Below are 12722 nucleotides of genomic sequence, written 5' to 3' on the forward strand. Positions count from 1 at the left end.
GACTTCCACCGGGCTGCCGAGGAGGGGGGATGGGGCAGGTCCTGTCCAGCCATAGCATGCACCCACTTCAAGCACCACCTTCCCAGCAGTGTGCTCTCCAAGAGGGAACAATAAGAAATCACAGAGAAGCCGGCCATGGTGGTGCACGATTGTAATCCCAACATTTGGGAGGCTGAGACAGGAGGATCGCAGGTCAAAGACAGCCTCCGCGACTTAGTAAGGCCCTTTGCAACTCAGTGAGACCCTGTTTCAAAATTAAAAATTAAAGCCGGGTGTGGTGGCACACGCTTGTAATCCCAGCATTCGGGAGGCTGAGGATCGCGGTTCACGGACAGCCTCAGCTACTTAGTGAGGCCCTCTGCAACTCAGTGAGACCCGGTTTCAAAATAAAAAATAAAAAATGGGGCAGGAGCTGTAGCTCAGAGGTAGAATGCCCCTGGGTTCCATCTCCAGTACCACAAAAAGAAGAAAGAAAGAAAGAAAGAAAGAAAGAAAGAAAGAAAGAAAGAAAGAAAGAAAGAAAGAAAGAAAGAGAAAAGAAGGTTGGTTCATGAAATATGCGTGTACATCAGCAAACATGTAAATAATAATGCGTAATTTATCTCTGGAGTCTTATCTTTGCCCTAGACTGACACCGCAGTTTAATGTCCATCACTGGGCTTAATGGACTTGAATTCCTCCTTCTCCCCTCGCCACTTGGAACCCCAAGAAGTCTTTTTTCTTGACATTCATTTGTTAAGGTCTCATGACATTTCCCAGCAAAGTCAGGGAGACAGAGCGGCTCCAGGGTGGGGGCCTTCTGCTGAGCTCTGCCCTCTGCCCCTCCTCTCTTGCCCCCTCCTGCCCTCCTGCCTCCCTGGCACCCAACCTAGTACCCGGGCTCACCTCCAGGACACTGCCTCCCTCCCTTGCTTTCATTCCTGTTCGGGTGTTGTTGTTGTTTTGTTTTGTTGGTGCTGAGCACAAATCCTGAACCCCATTTTTTTATATATAGAAGATATGATAGAGGCAGAATAAGATGTTTTGGTTTGTTTTCTAAACCCCAGTGTGAAATGCTTCTAAAATATCTGCCTCAGCCAGGCATGATGGTGCATGCTTATATTCCCAGTACTTGGGAGGCTGAGACAGGAGAATTGCAGGTTCAAGGCCTGCCTCAGCAACTCAGCAAGACCCTGTTTCAAAATAAGAAATAAAATCAGGCCAGGGGTGTAGCTTGGAGGTAGAATGCCTCTAAGTTCAATCCCCAGTATTACAAAATAAAATAAAATACATGTATAATGTAAAACATTGCTAAAGTGTTTTCTCCCCCTAAATAGTACTGAGAGAACTTCCAAGTATCCCCATCTTTCTTTTTGGTGGCACTGGGGGTGGAACCCAGGGGCTTTTCTACCTCTGGGCTATACTCCCAGACCTGTTTTATACTTTATTTGGAAACAGGGTCTCACTAAATTGCTGAGAGCCTCACTAGGTAGCTGAGGCTGGCTTCTAACCTGTGCGATCCTCCTGTCTCAGCCTCCCAAGTGTGGGGATTACAAGCGTGCGCCACCAAGCCCGGCTCAAGTATCCCCATCTTACCAAGAAAGAATTAAAGAGTGAATCACAGCCAGGCATGGTGGCACACACCTGTAATCTCAGTACTTGGGAGGCTGAGACAGGAGGATTGCAGGTGTGTAGCCAGCCTCAGCTACTCAGTGAGACCCTCCACAACTTAATGAGACCCTGTTTCAAAAGAAGAAATAAAAACCGGGCATGGTAGCGCATGCTTGTAATCTAAATAAAATATAAAATAGGTCTTGGGAGTGTAGCCCATAGGCAGAATGTCCCTGGATTCCATTTCCAGTAACACACACACACACACACACACACACACACACACACACACACAGAGAGGAATAAAAAACAGGACTGGAGGTGTACCTTGGAGAAAGAATGCTTCTGGATTCAATTCTCAGTATCATGAGAAAATAAAAAGTAAAAGTAAAGAGTGGATCACAAATTCTTGGTGTCAATAATGACTCCCCTTATTTTGATCTTTAATCTGAGCAGTATCATTGCAGGTTATCAGCACAAATATACGTGTGTGTGGGGGGGGTTACTGGGGATGGAACCCAGGGGCATTCTACCTCCGAGCTACATCCCCAGCCTTATTATTATTATTATTATTAATTATTATTATTAATTATTATTGTTAATTAATTAATATTATTATTTTCAGTACCAAGGATGGAACCCAGGGGCATTCTACCTCCAAGTCACATGCCCAGCCCTATTTTTTAGTCTTTTTTTTTTTTTAAACAGGGTTTCACTGAGTTGTGAAGGGCCTCGCTAAGTGGTCCTCCAGTCTCAGCCTCCCGAATGCTGGGATTACAAGCGTGCACCACCACACCCGGCCCCAGCACAAATATTCTGACTAAGGGTTAGATAAAGATAGCGACAGGGCTGAGAAAAGGTAAGAAGATCAGGTCATCCTTAAGAATCTTAAAAGATGAGGACTAGAGTTTCCTCTCCGGCATTATGGGTTTAGTGGAGGTCTGGGGCAAGGTAAACTGCCCCTGTGTAAGTTCTCATTCTTTCAGAGGTGATTACCCTAGTAAATGGGTTAACTATCTTATCCCAACTCCAGACACAGAAGAATGGATGGGGGGTGGTGGAACAGGTCAAAGTTCAGAGTACAAGGGGGAATTAATAAATAACACAATCTTAAAAGGCAGAAGTAAGCTGGACGATATTTATTGTGCCAGTTTAAAGACTAAGATCTATTAATATCTCCTGCCTGAGGCTCTACAATTGTTCTCGCTTTCCTACCTTCTAGCCACAGACAATGAGATTATTCACATACACACAATCTTGCAGCGAGACAATTGGGTTATGGGTACCATTTTCCCGCCTCCTCTAGGGCTTTCTAGTGAACGGGAGCCTAAAGTTATAAAGGCAAATGACTCTGCACGGCCCACTTCAGACTTAATTTTATAGAACATATTTAAATACTCCCATAATTTACTTGACTATCTACGCCCACGAGGTAATAAAATAAATGAGAACGAAAGCTGGCATCCCGGCCCTGGCTCCCATGCGGTGGAGCCAGCCACTGCATGGCGGGTCGTTACTGTTCCTCTGCCCCTGCACGGCCAACCCCACACTGAATAATCTGTCTTTAATATGTATAACAAAACATTAGGCATGTTATATAAAGTGGCCACCACAACCTAGCAAACACGCCTGGTATTCAAGGCCAGGCATCATTCCCTTATACAATGCAATCTTTTCTTTTTTCTTTTTTTTTTTTTTTTGCAGGTCTGGGGATGGAACCCAAGGGCATTCTACCTCTGAGCGACACCTCCAGCCCTATTTTTTTATTCCTTATTTTTAAACAGGGTCTCACTGAGTTGCAAAGGGCCTAAGTAGCTGAGGCTGTCCGCGAACCATGATCCTAAACTCTATTTCTTAACATTTGCTTATAATAACTTTCTACTCCCGACATACTATCAAAGCACCCCTCCCAGATGATCTTCTCATCTCTCTTATCTCAGGCTGCTTGGAAAGGAAGTGAATATTATCCTACATTAAGCCATTAGAATAAAATACCATAGGACCTAGGAGCTGAATGCTACTTTGTAGGTCAATTGATCCGACCTTTTAATCTATGACAGTCCCCAAAAGATGTAACCAAGATGTGAAAACTTGTGTGTTTTTCTTCCTGCTTTGACATTCTGAACTTTATTGCCATGCAAAATATTTTTAGGAGTAAAGAAAGAATAAGAAACTTAGAATCTTCTGTTTAGAGTGGATGGTGGAGCATGTGAATATTATAGACCCTTTATATAACGCAAAGAAAATACTACTTCACTTATGAGGTCTTCCTCTCCAAATCCTAGGCTTGTAATAAGAAAAGCACCGGGCTAATCCCACCTGAGGGGTGGTCTACCAGATGCCCCTGCAGGGGTGGTTTACCAGATGCCCCTGCACTCCTCCTCACAGCTGTCCAGATGATTAGGTGCCATGCCCAGCTGTTTGACACAGTTCTAACCAAACTCCCAGCAAGCAATTTGTGGATACCAGTAACTAATTCCAACGTTTATATGAAGAAAAATAAAATAAAAATAGCTAGCATAATCTTGAAGGAGAGGTACAAAGTTGAATGAATGATATTACCTGCCTTTAAGAAATATTCTCACATGCCGGGCGTGGTGGCGCACGCTTGTAATCCCCGCACTTGAGAGGCAGAGACAAGAGGATCGCACAGATTCGAAGCCAGCCGCGCTGGCTTAAGAGACCCTGTTTCCAAATAAAAAAATATAAAATAGGTCTCGGAGTGTAGCCCGGAGGTAGAAGGGCTTCCAGGAACCAAAAAAGAAAAAAAAAAAAAAAAGAAAAAATAAATATTCTCACAGCCGGGTGTGGTGGTGCACCCTGGTAATCCCAGCATTCGGGAGACTGAGACAGGAGGATCACAGTTTGGGGACAGCCTCAGCCACTTAGTGAGGCCCTTTGCAACTCAGTGAGACACTGTTTCAAAATAAAGAGTAAAAAATAAGGCTGAGGGTGTAGCTCAGAGGTAGAATGCCCCTGGGTTCCACCCCAGTACTGAAAAAAAAATTACTCTAAAGCAATGAAGATATTAAGACAGTATAGGATTGGTGAAAGAATAAATAAATGGATCCATGGAACACAACAGGCAGCCCAGAAATAAGCCCACTAAATACAGTCAACTCATTCTTGACAAAGGAGCAGAGATAATACAATGGGACAAAGATAAGCCTTTTCAACACATGGTGCTGGAGCTTTTGGACATCCACATAAAAAAAATCTACACAGAGACCTCCTGCTCTTCACTAAAATAGACCACAGGCTAAATATAAAATGCAGAAGTAAGAAACTCCCAGAAGATTACACAGGAGAAAGTCTAGATGAGTTTGGTGATGAAATTTTAGATTTGACACCAAAGGCACAATTCATGAAAGAAAGAATTGATACGCTGGACATCATTAAAATTAAAACGCTCTGGGGCTGGAAGTGTCACTCAGTAGTAGAGCACATGCTTATCATAAGCAAGGCCCTGTGTTCAATCTCCAGCACCCCAAAAAAAAAGATGTTTTATGAAAGACACTGTTAAGAGAATGAGAAAATATTTGCAAAAGACTTCTATCAAGGCAGTTATCCAAAACATACAAATATCACAAAAGATTCATCTTTAAGAAAACAGACAACCCAACTCAAAGGGGCCAAAGGCCTTAACAGACACCCCGCCAGTGAAGATCTACAGATGACAAGAAGCATGAAAGGGGCTCCACGTAACAGCGAAAATTACGTGATGGTGAAGTGCCACTGCACACCTAATTAGGGTGGCCGAAATCCAGAACCCTGGCGGCGCCAAACGCTGCCGAGGACATGGAGCAGCGGGACCATCACTCATCGCTTGTGAGGACAGCTACTTTAAAGACCATTTGGCAGTTTTACAAAAGCTTTTTCCATAAACACAGAGTGTGCTTCCGAGATCACACTCCATCCCGGGTACAGGCCTGGCATCCCAGTGCTTAGGAGACTGAGACAGGAGGACTCCGGGTTTGAGGACAGCCGCAGCAGCTTGGTGAGGCCCTCAAGCAACTTAGCCAGACCCTGGTTCTGTTTTGTTTCAAAAGAAAAAAATTAAAAATGCTGGTGGTGTAGCTCAGGGGTAGAATGTACCTAGGCTCAATCCCCAGTACAGAAAAGGAGGAGGAAGAAGAAAAGGAGGAGAAAAAAAAGGAGAAGGAAGAAGAAAAGGAGGAGGAGGAGGAGGAGGAGGAGGAGGAGGAGGAGGAGGAGGAGGAGGAGGAGGAGGAGGAGGAGGAGAAAAATTATGGTCCTGATTGAAAGGTTTTGGCGAGTCCCCTTGGCGCATAGATACACGCGGAGATCCATAATCGGTATTACGGATGTCTTTATTCATGGGAGATAGGCCTCCAGCCCCCGCGTGCACCCGGGGGCTGGTGGGGGGGATGCGTCCCTCCCTCTCGGGCTCCTCTCCGAACTCTCTTCTTCCTGACCGGGAGGCGTGGTCCCCTCCCGGAATCGCAGAGCTCCACCTCCTAGCTTCCGGCCCCGCCCCCTGTGGGGCAGGGGCCCCTCGAACCTTTCACTGATATTTACCCAAAGGATTAAAATCTTATTCTCTACACCAAAAGCTGTACATGGATGGTTCACAACGCTGTATTCATAACTGCCAAACCTGGAAGTAACCATGATGTCCTTTGGCAGGTGGGTGGAGAAACAAACTGTGGTCCATCCAGACAGTACGTTGCCTCACTGTCTTGTATCATTCAGTGCTAAAAAGAAAACGAGCCATGAAGCCTTGCGGAGACACAGAGAAAAACTTAAAGCCACACTTAGGACTAAAGTGGAAGAAGTCAATCTGGAAAAGCTGCATAACGTATCATTTCAACTAGATGATATGGCAGAAATTAAAAGCTGTGGAAAGAGTAAAAAGACGAGTAGTTGCCAGGGACTGGGAAAGAGTGAGGAAGGACTGAGCAAAACGAGGGGTCAGGGAGGGAAGATGCTTTGATGCTGTGATGCGGACACGTTACTACACACTTGTCAGCACCCAGAGAATGTGCAACACCAAGAAGAAACCCTCAAGTGAGCTGCGGGCTTTGGGTGACAGCGATCTAGATGTAATTGACCCAATGTGCCGCTGTGGTGGGGGGAGTGAAGGGTAAACGATGGCGGGTGGAAGAGACCTCTGTGCCTTCCTCTTGACTCTGCTGTGGGCCCAGAATGGCTCCCCCAAAATTAAGTCTTTCTTTTAAAACAGTGAGATTAGCAGCAGTGTTGTGACTCCCAACTCTAATGCTGACCTAGACAACAGCTAGAGCTCTGCTACTCCAAATTTGACCTTCTCGAAAAACTGTGATCAGAACATAAATGTTAGGGTGGACCCGATGAAAACTCTACCGACGGGTTGGAATTTGGCTTAAGGTCTCCCAAAATATTTTCTGTTTAACGTCAGAACCACTGACGAACAATGCAAGCTCTGCAGGATTTCAGCTCTGCTGGTGGAGTAGCGATGTGGTTGAGTGCAAGCATTCATTCGAATTAAATTAAACACGGTCGGGTGTGGTGGTGCACGCTCATAATCCCAGCATTCGGGAGGCTGAGAAAGGAGGATCATGGTTCCCAGACAGCCTCTGCTACTTAGTGAGGCCCTTTGCAACTCAGTGAGACCCTGTTTCAAAATAAAGAATAAATAATAGGGCTGGGGGTGTTGCTTGGAGGTTGAATGCCCCTGGGTTCCATCCCCAATACCGGGGAGAAAAAAATTACAGTACGGCATGCAGATTCTCCACCTTGTTATGTACATATGTGGAATAACTTTATTTCATCTAGCCAAAAGTAATTGATTATGTACATCAATGTCTTTTTTTGTTTTTATAAAATTCATCCAACTGAAATCAATAACTTTAATAAGAAACTGTGTGTTCTTTGAATTACACTTAAGCCCAAAGTAAAACTGCCTTTGAACTTTGAGTAAAAGATTTATTAATAAAAGTCCTTTGAAATGATATAAAAATCATCACTGCCTCATACCTTCTTTTCCTGGGGAGCTTCCTGAAATTAATAACAGCCTCATTTGCATTTGCAAACAGGAAATTCTGCAAGCTATATCAAGAGCAAAGCTTAGTTATTAGGTCAGTTGCTTAAAAATACTTTCCAACATGCATTATTTCAGCATTACAATATTGGCTAAAAGGGCTTTAATATGCAAGACAGGATGTAAGATGCTTAGCTGATCCAAATGCCAGTCTATGGATTCGAAAGACTAAAGATCACATCACCGGAAGGCTGACAGAAGTGACACTTTGCAAAGTGCCAATGATTTATGCCAATGTCTTTCTTGATGATACTGTTATAGACAGCACTGTCATTAAAAAGTCCCTGCTGACTTCTTTCTACATTTATGGTGCACAAATTATAGGTGAGCCCAAAGATCGAACCCTCCCTGCCTTTTAGATTTCAAGGATCATGCTAGTTCTCATTTACGTTACTTATTGCAAACACCCTTCTTCTTTCTACCTACTTATTATTTTGTCTATAGACATAGCAATGAGAAAGTAAGAAATGAAATTTATTCCACTAAAAATTTTTGAAAGTTATAATAAACACACTCCCTGGAAATTCCCACAACCATAAATGGGAAGGGATGTTTTTTAAGTGTCAGAAGTCTTTCATGATCTGCTCTTATTACGGAAAAAACACCAAACACAGTTTTTAAAGAGCGAATTTGAAAGCAGAGCTCTGGAGAAAACTACCAGGATTACAATACCCTGACTTTCTGTTCCTATGTGGTTACCTCACCATTTCCAAAACAACTCTCAGAAAAAAAAGACAAGCCTATTCTCTGAAGAATATAATTTAAATTATTTCTGCTAAACTTCTGCCTCTAATATACAAATATTTACTGTGTCTTAGTTTTTTAAAAATTGTGCGTGGTAGCACACACTCATAATCCCAGTACTTGGGAGGCTGAGACAGTAGGGTCGTGGTTCCTGGACAGACAGCCTCAGCTACTTATTGAGGCCCTCCACAACTTAATGAGACCCTGTTTCAAAATAAAAGAATAAAATATAGGGCTAGGGGTATAGCTCAGAAGTAGAATGCCCCTGGGTTCAATCCCCAGTACTGCAGGGGGAAAAAAAGGCATGAGGTAAGGTGTTTTTGCTTTAAGAAATAATTTTACTCCTTTTTTTTCAAAACCCCATCCTGTTCTTGTAACAATCCATAATATTATTCTTCTAACCTAGAAGAAGGTACGAGAATGCTGTACTTTTTTAGTCTAAGGTCTATAAAATCTCTACTACATAAATTTCATATTGTAATAATGAAAACATGACGTAGAATGTCTGCAATCCCAAAGGCTCATTCAGGTTACATTGTTCACATCACCACATTTTAGTGATTAGAAATGAATCATCTACAAAGGAATTCTTTTAAAATAGTCCTCAAGCCGGGTGTGGTGGTGTGCGCCTGTAATCCCAGCATTTGAGAGGCTGAGACAAGAAGATTGCGGTTCCTGGACAGCCTCGGCTACTTAGTGAGGCCCTTTGCAACTCAGTGGGACCCTTTGTCAAAAAATAAAGAATAAGCTTTTTTGGCTTGGAGGAATTCAAGGTGCAACTCTTTTGGTCGTCGGAATCTGGGTTCATCTGACACCAGCCATCTCCACCATGCTGCCCAAGTTCGACCCCAAGAAACTCAAAGTGGTGTACCTGAGGTTGGCACCACGTATGCCCTGGTCCCCAAGATTGGCCCCCTGGGTCTGTCTCCAAAAAAGGTTGATGATGATATTGCCAAGGCGCCCGGTGAGTGGACGGGGCTGAGGATCACAGTGAAGCTGACCATTTAAAACAGACAAGCCCAGATTGAAATGGTGCCTTCTGCCTCTGCCCTGATCACTAATGCCCTCAAGGAGCCGCCCAGAGACAGGAAGAAGCAGAAAAACATAAACACAGTAGAAATATCACTTTTGATGAGATTGTCAACATTGCCCGAAGATGCAACACCAATCTTTAGCCAGGGAACTTTCTGGAACCATCAAAGAGATCCTGGGGACTGCCCAGTTGCTGGGCTGCAATGTGGATGGTCGCTACCCTCATGACATCACAGATGATATGAACAGTGGTACGGTAGAGTGCCCAGCGAGTTAAAATACAAAGGAAATATATCAATAAAGGATCATCTCATAAAAAATAGAGAATAAAAAATAGGGTTTGGGTGTAGTTCAAAGGTAGAATGCCTCTGGGTTCCATCCTCAGTACCACAAAAAAAAAAAGAAAAGAAAAGAAAAGAAAAGAAAAGAAAAGAAAAGAAAAGAAAAAAAAGAAAAGAAAAGAAAGTGTACACATTCCTCAAGATCAGATCAAATAAATGCCCTTTCCTCAGCCAAGCCTTCCAAAGTACGTGCTAAAATTATCCATCTATTTCCCACTCTATTGCTTTTGGTTTGAATCTTAAAAAAAAAAAAAAACCACCATGTTTAAAAGCATGACCTGCTCTTCCCCTAGACTGTAAACTCTTTAAGAGCCAGAACATTTCTCTTAACTTATATTTTCCACGGCATCGAACATGGCATCAAGTCATGGTGCTTAGAAGATGTTGGTGTGAACTTTTCAAATTGGTCTGCTCTTCTGTTAAGATGAGGCGGACATATGTTTTCATCTCATCCACTATCTGATGTTACAACAGGGTCCCACCCGACAAAGAAAGATGTTAATGTGCAACACACACACACACACACACACACACACACACACATTTGTCACTGATATGTAAACAATTAAAAACCTAGTAATATAAGTGCTAGTGGCTTCCCGAAATGAAGTTCTAAGATGTTGAGTTAATCTTTGCAAGACTAAGGGCTTAAAAGAAGACAGAGAAGACCATTGAAGGTCACAATTTGCATATTGATCTAAATGTATGCTTATTCTCTTACAAACACATAATTAACTTTGCTTTTATTGAATTTTGGTTCTAAACCAATTTTATTAATCATAGTTTCACTGAGAGACAGACGTTGGTAAAGAGCCTAGCATGTATACTTAAGAGTTCCTACATACTGAATGTATTACTTTGTAAGGCACTGGCTTTGATCAATAGCTATGTTTTATCATTATATTTCACGGGGCATGAAGTATTTCAGTTAAGACTAAATTTAATCTGAAGGTTGTCATACAGAAGAGATACACAAATAAGCCGTAATTAGAAGCATCATCAAGTTTTTATCTGGTTTGAAGGCAGAAGTCACCATAGTCATACAATCTTCTCTCACTAAGAAGTAGAAATTTGAAAACTGTCTTTCAGCTGGGCATGGTGGCACATGCTTGTAATCCCAGTACTTGGGAGCCTGAGACAGGAGGATCATGGGTTTGCAGCCAGCCTCAGCTACTTAGTGAGACTCTTTCAAAATAAAGAATAAAAATTAGGGCTGAGGGTGGAGCTCAGAGGTAGAATGCCCCTGGGTTCAATCCCCAGCACCACAAAGTAAATAAAAAATAAATAAACAAACAAACAAATAAATAAAAACTGTCTTTCCTGAAACCAATAATAGTAGTAAAAAGCGCACTGTTTCAGGAATTCCAAAGCATAAGTGGAATCCAGGCTGAGCCCTTTATTAGTTTTGTGAGTTTGAACAAGTTCATTGAACTTTGTACATCTCAGTTTCCACATATGCGAAATGGAAACAATCATATTCAATATTAATATCTGTTCTGCTTACCTTATCAGTCTCTTTAGAAGAGTCCGTGGATTCACTCAGTGGTTCATCAGTGATACTTAGTGCTTCTTAGGCTCGCCGTACAATGGATGCTAAAGAGATGCCTACATTCTGAAGCCCTAAACAAAGGGGACTATTGAATTTGAGAAAATACTGCATGGGTAATACTTAATATTGAAGTAAGAAACATAAATGTGAAACTTTTGAATATCTGGCTAAACAGGAAAAAAAAGCTATCATTGTAATTGACACAATCCCCTGCCCCTAGGCTTAGATGAAAGATGAACACTTAGGCATTCCCCCCAGTGTAACTTCCCCTACACATATGGGAAATTCTAAATATGTGGGTGTGGAATGCCCTGGGTTCAATCCCTAGAACTGCAAAAAACAAACAAACAAATGATAATTAATCACAACTGCAAGTGAACTGCATCTTTACCTGAAAGGAAGGCACATTTTGACCCTCAGCTTATGCCAGGAGAATTGTTCGCTCTGAAGTCATATTCTAGAAGACCTTTAACATTTGAGGCCCCAGAAACTTACTTCATGTACCTTAAGCCTGAACAACTGAATAAAAAACAATACAAATGCCGGGCATGGTGGCGCACGCTTGTAATCCCAGCATTTGGGAGGCTGAGACCTGAGGATCGCGGTTCGCAGACAGCCTCAGCTACTTAAGTGAGGCCCTCTGCAACTTAGTGAGACCGGTTTCAAAATAAAGAATAAAAAATAGGGCAGGAGGTGTAGCTCGGAGGTCAAATGCCCCGGGGTTCCACCCCCAGACCCGCAAAAATAAATAAATAAATAAATAAATACAAAGAAGTTCTGTGGTAAAGTAGAAAGACCCACTCACTAGGTTAGGATTAGGAAACCTGGATTCGGGTCCTAACTCCACAGACTTGTAATCACCGAAACATGGCCTTCAGCATTCTTTCTTTAAAATAGGAGAATTGATTGGACCAAGTATTTTCTCAGGTCTTTTTCTACTTGGTACTGTAGTATGGTGTGTGTGTGTGTGTCTGTCTAGGAATTGAACCATTGAGCCCAGGGCCATTCTACCTCTGAGTTCCATCTTCAGCCCTATTATATTTTTATTTTAAAACAGGGTCTCAAGCTGGGCGTGGTGGCGCACGCTTGTAATCCCCGCGCTTGGGAGGCTGAGACAGGAGGATCATGCAGGTTCGAAGCCAGCCTCAGCTACTTAGTGAGGCTCTCAGCAACTTAGTGAGACCCTGTTTCCAAACAAAATATTTTTTTTTCTGGGTCAATCTCGTCTTTATTGCGCCGACACCGGGCTTGTTTTTCCAGAGGTATTTATACACAGCTACAGGCCAATCAACATTCTCGTGCTACCACCACCAGAATACAATAAAGACCAATACAAAACACATCATTACAGATAGGCCTATCAGTACCCTCGTGTCATCACCACCTGATCCTCTCTCAGACCTCTTTGAACTTTCCATAACCCCAA

At 42.7% G+C, this 12722-nt stretch overlaps 1 pseudogene across 1 annotated transcript; it reads left to right on the forward strand.

The window, feature by feature from the left end:
- Positions 1–9203: 9203 nt before the first annotated feature.
- LOC308266991 (large ribosomal subunit protein uL11-like) lies at positions 9204–10081 on the forward strand (annotated as a pseudogene). The gene has a single exon. The product of its transcript is annotated as a large ribosomal subunit protein uL11-like (transcript).
- The last annotated feature ends 2641 nt before the right edge of the window (positions 10082–12722 follow it).

The sequence above is a fragment of the Muscardinus avellanarius genome, assembly GCF_963383645.1.
Source record: "Muscardinus avellanarius genome assembly, chromosome: 9".
Classification (NCBI taxonomy): Eukaryota; Metazoa; Chordata; class Mammalia; order Rodentia; family Gliridae; genus Muscardinus; species Muscardinus avellanarius.